Source organism: Canis aureus, chromosome 30 (genome assembly GCF_053574225.1).
Source record: "Canis aureus isolate CA01 chromosome 30, VMU_Caureus_v.1.0, whole genome shotgun sequence".
Taxonomy (NCBI): Eukaryota; Metazoa; Chordata; class Mammalia; order Carnivora; family Canidae; genus Canis; species Canis aureus.
Genome location: NC_135640.1, coordinates 41,980,734 through 41,993,885, shown reverse-complemented (window position 1 = coordinate 41,993,885; position 13,152 = coordinate 41,980,734). Strand labels below are relative to the sequence as shown.

Here is a 13,152-nt window from a genome sequence, read left to right as displayed (position 1 = left end):
CGTGAAGTGATGCCCCTAAATGTCACCAGTCGTTAGCTCTGGGAGGAGGCATTACAGGTAGGTTTTATTTTAGGATTTTTTAAGCATCATTTAAAACATCAAACTGCACATGGAGTCCCTATAAAAACAGACCCACGGTACCTCAACTATTTGATTCCCAGACGGTGCTGCACCTCCTACACCTTTGTTTGGGCTCACACACGCGCCCTGTTGGGCCACCCAGGGACCTAACCAGTTTTTCTCCCCTTGTCACATGTTCCTTACTTTCAATGGTGAAGCCAAAGCTCACGTTTCCTGGCTGCACTTGTGTCCCCACCCCCCCAAGTGGCAGAGAACCAACAGGAAGCCGGGACCCAAGCTCAGGGCTCCCGAGGCCGGGCACCTGCAGGCCTGGTCGGCGGGAGAGGTGCCCGCACGCTCTTTAGGGGTGGGGTGTGGCGCGGGATCTGGGACAGGCTCCCCGCTCTCCGGGGCAGGCCCGGCTTCACTTTACAAGCTGAGCACGCCTCGGGGCACCGGGGAGCCAGATGACCGTGCGGGCACCCAGGCGCTGTGACTTCCAGGCTGAGTCGTCAAGCGCACGTTGGCTCGGCCCTCGGGCCTCGCGTGGTGGGGCTGGGGGAGCCAGCTGCCGTGTCAGGGGGACGCTTGAGCCGCGGGCCCTGCAGGTGGAAGCTGACCGTCCAGGCCCGCAGCCCGGGAGCCACCTGGCCCACCAGCCCCCTGTGTCTCAAGTACCGAACCCGAGAGACCGAGGGTGATGCAGGATCGCGCTTGCCTCTCACCGCCGGGTGTTGGGAAGGTTCGTTACTAACTCATTACTCCGCAGTGACTGCGACCGATGCTCTGAACGCAAAGGACAGAAGACCCAGCAGAGGCTGCAAAGACACTGCACTCCTGGGGACCCTGCAAACGCTTCCCTCCGAGCAAATGGAAGCACAGAGAGGTGCCTTGGCCAGGGTCCCACCGTGAGAAGCAGGACCAGACTCCAGTGGGGGCGGTGAGACAGGCCCACAGGCCTTCCACGGGCAGGGACGCTCCGGGGCAGCAGAGTCTCGAACACGCCAGCCAGACCGGCCTGACGAGTCCCCTCCTCCTCACGCAGACTGGAAAGGATGGCTTGGGCCAGACCCGGCATTGCTGCCCATCCTCTGGCTCCTGACACACGGCAGGCTCTCTGCACCCCACTGCCCCCAAACACCAGGCTCCACCTGCACCCCCACCACCTCGGGTCTGGCCCGCGGCTCTGCCACACGGGCCACAACACCCAGGGTCCCCAGAAGGCAGCTCGAAGGTTGCCGGATCAGCCAGGATGCTCTTCAAAGCAGACTCCAGGGGCCACGCGGACCTGCTGGTGCCACCGCGGGGGCACGAGGGACAGCACATGCACAGCTCAGATGCACTCACTGCTGTGCAATGTGACGGCACCTGGAAAGCCACAGCCGGGGTCAATGCCGTGGCCGCGTCAGGGCGTTTCCCATCACCCCTGGCCCCGTGGATCAGCTTCCTTCCCTATAGGCTCGCATGAATAGAACCACGTGGGACCTGCCTTGTGGCTCCACCGTCCAGCCTCAATGCAGGGCCCCCTTCCAGGGCGTGGGCGTCCCGGTCCGCCCATTCACCTGCCCGTGGCACCAAGCCGCGTGCAGCCTCAGCAACCATGCGTGTTGGAGCCCAAGGCTGCGTGGCGCAGGCTCTCGCTCCAGACCCTACTTCAGCAGTCCCCGAGGTGACAAGGTAGCCAGTCCCTGCTCCGCCTGGGTCTCTCCTCTGAAAGCCCATCCCCAGGATTCCCTGGGGAGCTGCAGCCACCCCTGGGCATGCGTTTCTCACGGCCTCACCACCGACACCGCATCTCCTGTCTGGAGCGCTGGCATCTGGGTCCAGCCGGACCTGGGGCTCCGCAGGGCCCTTGACAAGAGCCAAGGGATGTGGCCTTGGCCGCGAGCTCCATCCTGGCTGCTAGCCCTCTTCATGACTCAAGGTCATGACCTGCCGTGTCCCTCCTCCGCCGCCACCCTCGGTGGGTCCCACTCGCTGTTCCGAGTGCGGGCCTGGCCCTGGGCGCTCCTGTGGCTGGCATCTCAGGACACGCTCCCCTGCTGCTGGGCACCTGCCTGGGTTGTCAGCGTCTGGCCCGGACGCCCCGGAAGTGGGGTCAGAACGCGTGGCTTCATCGCTCCCGTGGGCTGGGCTCCATCCGAAGGAACATGAGCCAGCGGGGCCGGTCCACACGCCCACCCCGCGGAGCACCCAGGGCCCACCGTCTGCTCAAACGCTGCGCTCGGCCCGTGCGCCCCCCGCCCCTCCATGGCCACGGTGGGCACAGCAGGAGCGCGGCCGGGAGCTCGACTCGGGCCGCAGGAGCACTTACGGGCGGCTCGACGGGCCCAGACGAGCTGAAGCCAGCTCTACGTTCTTAAATCCAAGTTTAGACCAGCAAGGGAGGGACGCCTGGGTGGCTCAGCGGTTGAGCATCTGCCTTCGGCCCAGGGTGTGATCCCAGGGTCCCAGGATCGAGTCCCACATCAGGCTCTTTGTGTAGAGCCTGCTTCTCCCTCTGCCTGTGTCTCTGCCTCTCTCTCTGTCATGAATAAATAAATAAAATCTTTAAAATAAAATAAAATAAAAAAACAAGCAAGGGGTACACTGTCTAGGGCTTTTTAAATAGACCTTCTTCTAAATGCTGCCCGTGGGGTCTGACACCACAGCACCCGCCAGCCACTGTCCATTTTCCAAATGCCGAGTCCATCTGCCCAGCCAGGAAACGGCGTCCTCCTATTTCCTCTTGAGTTTTACGTCTCCTGTGCCTCCCCTGCGGGCCCTTACTGCCCCCTACTGCGTGACGCTCAGTCTTCCACTGGCCACCCTAAGAGTCTCTAACAGAAACACCCATGAACACCCAAGCTTGCGTTCCCGATGCAGGGCTTTCAGCTCAGCCGCTCCCCCAGGAGACTTGATGACGCTCCCTCCTGTGCTCAGGGCGTTCCTGCGACCCCGACCCCACTGCTGCCCAACATGCAGGATCTCTGGGTGACGCCCAAAGATTGCAATCCGTGGCAACGGGGCGCTCGCCTGGGCTCGCCTCAGTGACTACACTGTGCCCACGCGGATTTCACTTGTATGACACTCCGTTGGTCCGAACTCATTAGTCCAACCCCGGTATGACGGTGTCACTCGGGAATCTTCATTTGCATTTTCCTGACGCCTGTGACGTTATATCCCGTAGAATGGGTTGTTGGGAGTCTAGACCTCCGCGTTACAGATGAAGAAACTGAGGCCCAGAGCCTTCAATCTCGGGGCGGGGGACCCAGAGCCCAGCCCTCTGCCGTCAAGCTGCTCCCCAACGTGCGTACCGACACACCGAGGCCGCCTTCCCCCCACCCGTCACCCTGACTCTACGACACCTGGGTGAGCCCCGGCGCCCAGGCCTCGGGTGATGCTTCCCAGGAGTGCCCTCGGGGGCCTGCGGCAGGCCCGCCAGCCCGTCCCCGTCACCAGGCACCTTGCCCCAGTGCTCAGGCGCCGTCACCGAGGCAGCAAGGAGGCCTGGGCCTGCCCCTCAGCCCCTTGGTCAGAGCGACCCAGAAGCCTGCGTCTACACGTCGGGATCCGGCGGTGAGGTGGCTGCCGCCTGAGTCTGCGCCCCTGAACAAGCTGCCAGGACCCCCTCTTCGGGGCAGGGGACGAGCCGCGCACTCACCCCCCATCGCCGTGGGGACAGGGCGGTGCCACCCTGAGGGCCGGGAGGCACAGAACAGGCCACTGGCCAAGGGGACGGGGCGCTAAGCCGGCGGCGGGCGAGGCCGATCGGAGCCCACAGAGCAGCGCGCGGCCTCACGCGGAACACGGGTGCCACCGACCACTGCGGGGACAGCGGCCCGGGCCCTGTGGGGAAGCCCGCCTGCCTTCCCGGGCCGCAGGACGGGCCGCAGGACGCGCCGGGGACCCAGGCGGCCCCTCATCCCAGCGCCAACACCCCCCCCCCCAGGAGCGGGGCCCTCAGCGCCTCTGACGCCGCCTCCTCAGGTGCGTTTGCCACCGATCCCAAGGCCGAGGTTCTGGGGTTCCCACCGCCGCTGTCTTCGGCTCGGGGCCAGACGGGGGAGCAAAGAAGCCCCCTGGAGCAGCTCCCCGGCATCACGTGAGGGGCCTGGCCACTCTCGGACCCACTGGGCCGCTGTCGTTATAGATGAACCGTGACCCCGGGGGACACCCCCACTGGGATCCCAGCCGCCAGCCCCTCAGAACGTGGCTGTTTGGAGACAGTCTCTAAAGGGGTGGGGGCATGAAATGGGGTCATGGGGGTGGACGGCCCCGCGGTCGGCCTGCTGTGCTCATAGGAGACACTGGGACACAGCCTCCCACAGAGGGACGCGACCGCGGACACAGGTGGGGACGTCCCTAGGCACGTTCCGGCCCCACAGCCTCCCCAGGAGCCAACCCTGCCGAGCCCTCGAGCCCCGCCGGCCGGCCTCCAAGTGGCGGTGAGTAGATAGAAGTCTGCTGCTGATGCCGCCGGGCCTGTGGGGCCGTGTCCTGGCCACCCCAGTGACGGGGACACCCGCACACGCATTCGGGCCCTGTTTCCAGGTCCTGAAATTCGCCACGCGTGTGGCCCCTGCCCACGGCCTGCTGCCGAACCGCGGCCCCGCCGCCTGGAGCTCCAGGCAGACCCTGTGTCCCCGCACCAGCCTCAGGGCCCGTCACCAGGCGCCCGTGCCCCCTCGCTCCCCGGCACGGTCTCTCTTCTTCACGAACCAGCCAGCCCGACAGTCTGAGCTTCCGATGTCCTCCTGGGCGCCCCGGGGCCCCGTCTGCGAAAACCCCCCCATTTCCAACAAAGCCTTTGCGTGGGAACAGAAACCAAGGCCACTCACCTGCCGTCCCCTACACATCAGAGTGGTGGCCGTGACTGTGCACAGGGACGGTCACTTCATTTACGTGTGGACTCAGCCCAGTCCCGCCATCTGCACGCTTCCGTGCCTCTCCGCCTCCGCCCACCCTCACCCAGAGTCCACATCACTCGGCGGGGAAACAGCACGGGACCGAGACCACACGGTCGCCCTCTGATGGCACCGAGAGACCGGGCCCAAGACCCCGGGGAGGGCGGACACGGGACAGCCGCTCTGACCGCAGTGGGAGCTCAAAGCCCTGCGGCGTCGCCGGCCCTGCGTGCTCCCTCCAAGGGCAGATCTAACCCGGCAGGACGGGCTGGGGACGGGAGAAGATGTCTAATCCGCCGGAAACGCATCATTTTTGATTATGTAGAGACGCGGTCTGATTACAGGACTCGGGGAACTGCTTACTGCCGCACCCGAGGCCCATCGCGACGCAGAACGAAGATGTGGTGTCGCCTCCCCCGGCCGCTCTCCCACCCACACCGGAGCGCCCATAGGTGCGGTGCGGCGTGCCGAGCGGAACACCAGGCCTGGCTGGCGTGAACCCGGTTTGGGGTTTGCGTGGGGAGACTCCGTGGCCTCTGAGTCAGGCAGCCCCGGAGGACGCAAACCGTGAGAAGGGCAAGACAGAGCACGAGCTCAAATACCCCTAAACTGCCCCGACGTAACGGAGGCGCCAACTGTCACCGTCTAAAGGCAGCCCAGGACCAGGACCGAGGCTCGTGCTCCCCGGCGGCCGGCCCAGGCGTTCCAGAAGCCAGCACTTCACTCACGGGAGGCCGCTCTAGCCCCTTGACGGGCTCCTCGCACTTGCTGTCAACGTGGCGGGGACAAGCGTCACTGGGCGGTCTCTCGGCCCACAGCCGATCCCACGTGAGGGGGGGGCGGCAGGGGCGCCGGCGGCAGACATCCTGCTGACGGTGGCAGAGGGGTGGAGGCCAGCCCGTGGCCCGGGGGGCAGCACCTCCGAAGGTGTCGGTGCCGGGAGCCGGTGCGCAGACCCCGCAGCCCCTCGATGACCTCACGCGTGAGAACACAATGCGGCCACTGTTGTCCATGAGCTGGCCACGCGCTGCTCCCATCGCCTTGTGACGTAACAAGGCCAGGAAGCAGGAAAGGTATTTACGAGTCCAGCTAAAATTTCAGATTAGACACACAACCCTAATTTCGGGGCATTAAGGGGCTACTTTTAGCTCCTGGGAAATTCACTCACGGGGCCCACCTTATCCTCCCACGGGCCGAGAAACAGGACATGTTTCTTTGCTAATGATCATATGTTGCCCGTCTGAGCTTATCAGCATTTGGAACCATCTAGAAGCCTCAGGATCCAAGAGGAGCAGAAAATCATCAGTCTCTGCGGAGGACAGGTTCGCATCCTGCAGACCCAGGAGAGGCCCCTGCAGCCAAGAAGCTGCCGCCAGCGAGAACAGGTGCAGAGGGAGACACGACCCGCAGAGATCCACGTTCTCAGAATGTTCCGTGATGGGTTCCGACCCACGTCATTGGAAGGGACGGAGACAACAGAGAAGGGTCATTTCTGACGCAGCGGTTCCGGGACACGGGGCCCAGGTGGTCCTCGGAGACCCCGGGGCAGCCTGGGAGCCAGGCACAGAGGACGGGGAGCTGCCGGCCACTGGCACCAACCCCAGCTTCGGTCCGTGGTGCCCCGGGGCGCTCCACGGTCTCTCTAACTGGCAGGAACAGAGAAATGGGAAGTCCAGGTAGGTAGGACTCGGGCTCGCCCCGAACACAAGCGGGGTGCGCACTCGAGGTCTACGCACTTGGTGGTGGGAGGACGAGGACACACGGCCCATGTGTGTGCAGGCAGCTGGGGGGCCCGAGGACACCCTCCCATGAACACGGTCGCAGAAGGCCTGGCAGCAGAGAAGACTCCGAGTACGTGCGCGACAAAAGTGACATAAGACCTACTGACAGCGCCGGAGGAGAGCGGAAAGCCCAGGATATGCAGAGGGGAAACCCAGAGCCCGACAACGGGAAACACCGTGAAACACACGCCAGCAGGTGCCCTCCGGGCCTGCGCCCACGACGAGGCAGCCCTTGGATGCGGGGTCCGCTCCCCAGGCTGGCGCCCCCCCTGCAACCCCCCACCCCACCCCGCAGACAGCGCGTGGCCCCAGAGGCCCCACAGCTTCCCACGCGCCGAGCCACCAGGTGAGGGTGGAGTCATAGCCCCAGGCGGGCACCAGCCGTCCCGCAGCCACACGCAGGACCCCCGTGGGGCCCAGCCCAGATCGCTGAGCCACAGACTGGGGGCCAGTCAGGCGGTGGCCCTGGGACCGTGACCTCGGGTGGTTTGTTGGGTAGTGACCCCCGAGCGACCCGCGCACCGCTCCTTCTAAGTTCATTTGTAAACGCACCTGAATCCTGAGTAACGAACCAACAGGGCCCCCGCCCTCCCCTGGAACCAGACAGCGGATCCTGCAGCTCAGACGGAGAGAGGAGCCGAGAACGCCGCGAGAAAGAACCGGGGCACGGCCTCCGAGGTCTCACAACTCCGACAAAGCCTCGATGACCAGGGCGAGGCCTGGGCCACGAGCGAGCCACGAGCTGCCGCCGACGCACTGAGCTCGGGACCCGCGACGCAGATGACCCGTGTCTCGCGTGTACTGACTTCCTGCTGTGTTTGCGCTCGGGCACATCTGTCTTTCTAGTGCCTTTCATGTTACGACAAACAGAACACAAAATTAACTCAAAGCCATTACCGGCCTCATGGGAATCCTATAGCGTTACAAATTTTCTAAACCAGTGGATAAAAATATATATACATATAATTGAATGACATATGAAAACCTCCCCTGGAGTCCCCCCTGCACGACTCCAGGTGAGACTCGAACCCCAAGAGGACACCCCAGGCCCAGATCTAAGCCGTAAAGGAACCCCACCCCCGCTCTTCGAGCGGCTGGTCTGGGGTTGGGCATGTGGCCCCGTTCCAGGAGAAGCGTGCAGGGACTTCAGGAGGGCATCCGCTTTCTCAACATAAGAGACAAATCCCTCCGGCAGCGCCCTGTGCTCTCTGCGCTCTGCCCTTGGAGCGAGGAAGGGTGTCCCAGGCGCAGCGGCCACCTTGGGAGCATGAAGCGACAAACATGAGGCCAGAAGACTCACGGTGGGGGCGGGAGGAGGAAGCCCCTGGTCCTCCGAGACCCGAGGCCACGCGGGCAGCTACCCACAGCGTGAGGCAGAGGACGAGAGTCACAGGAATTAAACCACCAGCCCTGAGACGTGCAGGCCACCCTCCTGGCACGCCGCCGCGGCCCCTTCTGTTCCCAGTAGTGGCGCAGGTCTGCACGTAACACCCAGGTGCTCCGTCAGTGTGTAAGTGGGTGACTCGTGCTCACCGTGCAGACATGTGTGACAAGCAGCAGCGGGGCTTCTTCATCTTGTACCAACCACACACCGTCGTGCCATCTCCACGAAAAGGTTCCTGGAAGAACAACGTGACCAGAGCCCGTGGAGCACGTCCACCCAATGGTCTCCTCTGAGGCCTCAACCTCCTGCCCAGCACCGACAGGCTGCGGGTCTCCAGGGCGCAGTCGCACGGAGCTCGAAGGGGCCCGGGACTCAGTGAAACAGGGACCAGCAATGTCTCCAGACATCACTGAAGACCCGGCTGGCAACAGGCTTCTGGAGGAGCCACATGGATCCAAGGGGCCCGGGCCCCCCAGGAGACTCCCCCGATGAGGTGAGATGTGTCCCACCAGGTGCCACCTGGGAAAGGAACAGGGACCATGGACCAAGCACGAGGACAACTGTCACTCCCCCAGCGCTGTTTGCTGGGTCTGCTTCCGCGTGACATCTGCGGAATCCTGGCAGGAGGGGAGGCCGGGGCCGTGTGTGCGTAGCAGGGCCAGACACTGAGGGGCCTCCAGGCCCCGCCACGCCCCACCTACCCCCACTCCGCGAGCTCCGGCGTTGTTGGTCTTTCCCTGGTTGTTCGGATGGTTTTACTGGCTTCGCAGCGATATTCATGGTGGGAGGCAGGAGGCAGGGGGCATGTGAAACCTCCCGCAGCCTGGTGACTGCACAATAGATCTGTGACAAGTCTCTGGGCCTGCAGGACACGGCAGGCGCGCCTCACACCAAGGCAGCTGCGGTGCCAGAGCAGAAGTGCACTCTCCAACAGGCCAGACTGTGGCAGCGGAGTTCCAACACACACACGTGTGCATACACACTCTCATAATGCACGTGCACACACATGCTCTCATACACATAGGCACATGCACATGTGTGTGCATGCTTTCATGCACACATGTGCAATGCTCACACATGCAGACACACATGCATGTGTGTGCCTTGTACACATGCATACATGCATTGTACACGTGCTCTCGTTTGTGCATGTACACACATGCAGATTCATACACACCTGTGCACACATGCTCTCGTAATACACTCATGCACACACACGCATGTGCACACTGCAGGCACATGTGTGCTCTCATGCATGCATCTATACACATGCATGTGTGCATACACATGCTTGGTGCACACAGACACGTGCACAATGCTCTCGCATGCACTAAGACATGTGTGCACATACACACGCATGCACACATATGCACACACATGCACGAGCACACGTGCTCACACAAAAAACAGTCACGGGTAAGTTGACTTGTAAATTTGAATAATGAGTTGCCCATTATAATAATGACATTTTACTTTTAAAGAAACAGGCAAGGGTTCGCTCTAATATTATTCAATAAATTGGTTGCTAATGTGCTTTTCTACAAGTACGATATATTTCACAATTTAAAAAGTTGCATGGGAGCTCTGGCTTCCCTTGGGATGCAGAGAGCTCATCACTCCCGCCCTTATAAGAATTAGAGAGCCAGACAGACTGCACGTTCATAGCTTTTCTTGGCCCCACCAGGGATCTGAGGTCACAGGACAGCCAACTGACAGGAAATCTAGGGCAAGATGCAGAAGTGACCCCTGCGTCCCCTGAGGGTTCCCTGGGGATCCCCTGGGGCGGATGCAGGGTTTGGGAAGAGGAGCTCAGCTGGAACAGCAGAGCTGGCGAGGGCCAGGGAGCACTGCTGGCGGGGGCCCCACTCCTCCCCTTCTCTGTGACCTCATCCCATCTCTACCGGGTGCTGCGGGGTGCCTGGGGAGAGCCCTGGGAAAGCTGCTCAAGCCCAGAGTCCAGAACACATAGGTGCTTAACAGTGTTTACTACATATGAACACAAACCTTAAAGGAAGAACAAAACCATTTACAAAGATTCAAAATGTCACATTTGCCAATAAAGAGGCATCACGTTCAAAAACTAGATTTAAGGGGCATCTGGGTGGCTTGGTGGTTCAGGGCGTGACCCTGGGGTCCTGGGATCGAGTCCCATATCGGGCTCCCTGCAGGGAGCCTGCTTCTCCCTCCGCCTGTGTCTCTACCTCCTCAGCTCCACTCTGAGCGTGGAGGAGCGCCCACATGTCACTTCATGTCCCCTGACACAGAAGGACACCGGTCACTCACCAGCTGACTCCTATTTGAGCTTCCTGCCTGAATATAAACTCAGAACATGGGATCCCTGGGTGGCGCAGCAGTTTGGCGCCTGCCTTTGGCCCAGGGCGCGATCCTGGAGACCCGGGATCGAATCCCGCATCGGGCTCCCGGTGCATGGAGCCTGCTTCTCCCTCTGCCTGTGTCTCTGCCTCTCTCTCTCTCTCTCTCTCTGTGACTATCATAAATAAATAAATAAATAAAATAAAAAAAAAGAAATATTTAAAAATAAATAAATAAACTCAGAACATCACAGATACGTGTGTTTTACTACTATATAGTCCCCTCCCCCCAAACATCGATCAGACCCGTGAACTCTAGTAAGCGGAGAGTGGAATGGAGACCGTCCCCGGCCACGGCCAGTGCACCCGCCTTCCGGGGTGACAAGGTCGGCGAGCGCGGGAGGCGCACGGGGCGGCGTGCCCGAGATCCCACGGCCTGCGAGCAGCGGGGCCTGGGCGCGGCCAGGACCGAGGAGCCAAACCCTGCCCTCTTCTCCTTCCTTCCTGTCACCATTCCCCAGACTGGAAAGTGGGGAGCGTCTGTGCTCGGGGCTCCGGCACGCCACTGCCCCCGGCCCCGGGGCTGCCCGTCCCCACTGAGTCACGGGACCGCGCTCTCGAGGACACGAACAGACGCTGCACGGTCCACTTTGGCCGGTGCTCCCGTCCTCCCTCCAGCAGCGGCGGGCGCGCAGGGCCGGCTCCGGGGCCGCCGCTGGACCTCGCGTGCGGCAGGTGCCACTCTGGTGCCGCGCCCCTGGGAGAGCTTCCCAGCCTGAGAGCAGTTTTTCCAGGACAAACGGGGAACTGCACGGAGTCTGGCGACAGGTGACAGGAGCCCCGCTCTGTGGGTCCCACCGGCCCCCTCCCACGATTTCTAAGTGGGTGTGGGAACCGAATTCCGAGATTCTCCTCCCTCGGTCCCCTGAACATGGGTCAGCCCCTTTCCCACACTCTCTCTCTTCCTCTGCTTTTCCTGGATCCCTGACAGTTGACATCCGGCCCGTCTTGTCCCCCAGTTTCTCCATGACAGAGCCAAGGGGGCAGCGGCACCCCATCTTATGTGAACCCCAGACGGCCCCGCAGCCCCGCCTCCTGCGCCAGGCCCAGTGCCCTCCCCGTGGCCCTTCGGAGGCTGGGTGCTGCAGGCACGGGGGCCCAGAGAGGTTTCCACTCCGGGGCAGGATGGCCGCAGCGTGGGGAGGAAGGTCTCTAACCATCCCCCCCACCCCAACCTCGGCGTCCACCCCCTGGCAGGGCTCTTATCCTCCTCCCGAGCCACTGCAAGAGCGATTTCCTAAAGGAACACAGGTGCATGGATCCTATTTCCTCCCCAGATGGTCAGCAGAGAGCGCCCCTGGGCCCGGGCCCCACCCTGAGCAATGCTGCCCAGTGGACGGCGCCCCCCACTGGGGAACTGCCGTGCTGCCGCGCTGGGTGGTCCTAGCACAGCCCTTCTCTCCTGACACTGATTTCCCTACATTGTGACATCTACGGCCACGCGCCTGCCAACGGGACCGGAGACACTGCACACGTCTCCCAGAAACACGGTGCCATCGCTGCGGATGCACCACCACGGCACCCGGTTCACGGGAGCAGGCCAGTGGGAACCTTTGGGTCGAGAGCAGTGGAGCACAACAGATGCACCCCAAAATGTGGCCGCCTTACAGATTTCAAAGAATTTTGACCCTGAGACCAAGGAAACTTGGACTCCATGATCCTTCTACTTCTCCTTGGACCCTTTCCCTCCCCACAAAACTCTGGATGAAACGAACTACACTATCAGTAAGGATGCGTTGGCTCTCGGTTTTCACCTTCTGGCCACTCTCCCCAACCTCTGCCTGCACCTCGTAAGTAGCTCCTTTGTTAAATCCTCCTCTCTCTCAACACTATTTCTTGTCTATCAGGACCAGAGAGACACGAAGACCGAAGACAGAAACTTCAGCAGGCTGGAGATAGGCCAGCTTTCAGAAAACGTAACTTCTGCTTGTCCTTCGTGAAAAGATTACTTGAGGATATAGTCCAGCAAAACGAGAAGGAATCTAACGAAGAGGGATACACGGGATTTGAGAGGAAGAACTCACCCGGTTATGCAATGAAAGGATACGCCAGGGAACACCTTGTGGGAGGCCCGGAAAGAAACTGCTCCGAACTAGAACAGGAAATCTTTCAAGTAGAAAGAATTTGGAGAAAAAAAAAGAAAGAAAGAAAGAATTTGGTGGGCAGAGAATATGATTAAGGCGAGAAGGTCTTGGTATTGAAGGAGGAATAGGTTTCTTTTCTCAAAAATAAAAAGGGAAGCAATGAATATTTGAAAATAATTTAAAAACTCCATGACAGGAAATGGTGATCCAAACGTGGATCACACGAACATCGGGCATGAATGTGGAACTTGACCTTCCTCCTTTAAGCAGCAAACTCAGTGACGGGATTCCAAGACCTGCTCTGCGGCACCTGCATGAAATAACTTACAAAAATTTTTATTGTGAGTGCTGTTTCTGGATTTACACTATTTAGACTCAACCTACAAAGGAAGTGTGGAGAGCTTAATTATAACTACAGAACAGAATATAAACGCCGTGAACCCTAATGCAAGGCAGGAGATTTTTTTTTTTGGTCCACATGGATTCAACAAAAAAGGTACATTAAAGCATGAGGAGAAGAGTAAAATAACCAAGAATAGTGATATAACCAGCAGACCCCAGGGGCGGCAAGGAGTGGCAGGAACG

General features: G+C 60.8%; 1 protein-coding gene and 1 long non-coding RNA gene across 3 annotated transcripts in view; one reads left to right on the top strand and one right to left on the bottom strand.

Annotated features, from left to right (window-relative positions):
• The window catches only part of RRP1 (ribosomal RNA processing 1), a 133,139-nt gene that overhangs the window by 326 nt on the left and 119,661 nt on the right, over window positions 1–13,152 (bottom strand). The gene's annotated exons all lie outside the window — the stretch shown is intronic.
• Window positions 6,000–9,655, top strand: LOC144302043 (uncharacterized). The gene is made up of 2 exons (XR_013368949.1): window positions 6,000–6,622; window positions 6,726–9,655. It is a non-coding gene; the product is annotated as an uncharacterized LOC144302043 (long non-coding RNA).